The sequence below is a fragment of the Arachis stenosperma genome, chromosome 5, assembly GCF_014773155.1.
Source record: "Arachis stenosperma cultivar V10309 chromosome 5, arast.V10309.gnm1.PFL2, whole genome shotgun sequence".
Taxonomy (NCBI): Eukaryota; Viridiplantae; Streptophyta; class Magnoliopsida; order Fabales; family Fabaceae; genus Arachis; species Arachis stenosperma.
Genome location: NC_080381.1, coordinates 101,318,995 through 101,321,494, shown reverse-complemented (window position 1 = coordinate 101,321,494; position 2,500 = coordinate 101,318,995).

The window sequence follows — 2,500 nt, the reverse complement described above, 5'->3', positions numbered from 1 at the left end:
CAGGGCGCGTTGCAACGTTGGCTGGGTTCGTTGCAACGGAGGCGGGGCGCCATGCAACGTTGGCCGTGGCCGTTGCAGCGGAGGCAGGGCGCGGTGCAACGTTGGCTGGGGGCCGTTGCAACGGATGCTGGCGCGGTGCAACGGATGCTGGGGTCCGTTGCAACGGAGGCAGAGCGCGTTGCAACATTGGCTGGGGTCGTTGCAACGGAGGTGGGGCGCCATGCAACGTTGGCCGTGGCCGTTGCACCGGAGGCAGGGCGCGTTGCAGCGTTGGCTGGGGGCCGGTGCAACGTTGGCTGGGGGCCGTTGCAACGGATGCTGGGCGCGGTGCAACGGATGCTGGGGTCCGTTGCAACGGAGGCAGGGCGCGTTGCAACGTTGGCTGGGGTTGTTGCAACGGAGGCGGGGCGCCATGCAACGTTGGCCGTGGCCGTTGCAGCGGAGGCAGGGCGCGGTGCAACGTTGGCTGGGGGCCGTTGCAACGGATGCTGGGCGCGGTGCAACGTTGGCTGGGGTCGTTGCAACGGAGGCAGGGCGCCATGCAACGTTGGCCGTGGCCGTTGCACCGGAGGCAGGGCGCGTTGCAGCGTTGGCTGGGGGCCGTTGCAACGGATGCTGGACGCGGTGCAACGGATGCTGGGGTCCGTTGCAACGGAGGCAGGGCGCGTTGCAACGTTGGCCGTGGCCGTTGCAACGGAGGCAGGTCGCGTTGCAACGTTGGCTGGGGGCCGTTGCAACGGATGCTGGCGCGGTGCAACGGATGCTGGGGTCCGTTGCAACGGAGGCAGGGCGCGTTGCAACGTTGGCCGTGGCCGTTGCAACGGAGGCAGGTCGCGTTGCAACGTTGGCTGGGGGCCGTTGCAACGGATGCTGGCGCGGTGCAACGGATGCTGGGGTCCTCTGCAACGGAGGCAGGGCGCGTTGCAACGTTGGCTGGGGTCGTTGCAACGGAGGCAGGGCGCGGTGCAACGTTGGCCGTGGCCGTTGCACCGGAGGCAGGGCGCGGTGCAACGTTGGCCGCGGCCGTTGCAACGGAGGCAGGGCGGCTTGCAACGGACGCTGGGCGCGTTGCAACGCATGCTGGGCGCGATGCATCGTTGGCTGGGAGCGTTGCAACGGAGGCTGGGTTTGGTGCATCGTTGGCTGGGAGCGTTGCAACGGAGGCACCGGCCGGTGCACGGCCGTTGCAACGGAGGGGCCAAATTTTCTAATCTCACAATTGGCTCGTGCAATTCTCCTGAAATTTTGAGGGAACCTTGGTAATATTATTTAAAGGCTGCACAAAAAAATCCAGGTCAAAAATCGCACTTTTGCTCCGTTTTTCATTTTTTTTGAATTTCCTGCTTTTCGGGTGGAAAAAAAATCGGCAAAAAAAATCCACACGGTGTAAATTCACCAAATTTGGTGGATGGAAAGATCTTATTTTTCTAGAGATTGTCCCAAAAAACGGCATCAAAATTCGACCTCTAGAGCAGTTTCCTCGAGTATGTCTCCTCACGGAAAAGGATGTCTACCCGTGGCACTTTGGTAATGGCTCGGCAGCCTATTATAGGGGGAGGGGTGTCGTGCTGCCAAAACTCGAGTTGCCCAAAGGCTTGCTGGGCGCAATGCCAGCAAGATGCACGATGCCTTGCCATCCCCTAGGCACACTAGCAAGCCCGTTGTGGTTGTGGTGTGCCGTCGGGGTCCCCCGCCCCGGGTCCAAGGTTGAGCACGGGCGTCGGGCTGCTGCAAACCCCGATCACCAAAGGACCAAGAAGGGAAACACGTCCATGCACGGCCCATCTAGGCACCACCTAGGGAGCATGGCGTGGTGGAGTTGTGCCTTGTGCACCCGCGGCGTGCTCGCCCTACGTCTAGGGTCGACGCAAGACGGTGCCCGACGCGGTGTTGGTTTTGTTGTGCGTGTTGCCTAATCTAGACGGTGCGGCTGTTCGATTATCGCCCGAAGCACCTCACGCCTCGGGCTGTCCCTTGAATGTTCTTCGTCGCTTCCCCCGAACCCTGCCCAGCGGAGTTGGCTCGGCACTCCCGTATGCTTCCGCTTGCCTGCACGCTCCAAGGCGTGCGGGGGGCGGTTCGTCCGGGCGTGCTGGGTTTGCGGACCGTGGTGGCGGATGAGTGGTGTGCGGGTTGCCCAAAAGGCTTGCTTGGCGCAATGCGAGCAAGGTGAGATGCCCAAAGGCTTGCTGGGCGCAATGCCAGCAAGATGCACGTTGCCTAGGCACACTAGCAAGCACGTTGTGGTTGTGGTGTTGCTGCCGGGGTCACCCGCCCCCAGTCCAAGGTCGATCACGGGCGTCGGGCTCCGGCGAAACCCGATTGCCGTAGGAACAACGAGGGAAACACGCCCATGCACGGCCCATCCAGGCACCACCTAGGGATCATGGCGTGGAGGTGTTTTGCCTTGGGCACCCGCCCGGGGCAACTCCTTGAGCTTGGCCCAGGACAAGGGATCATCCCCCAAGTCTGAGCAAGGGGTGGGAACGGCGGGCAGCCT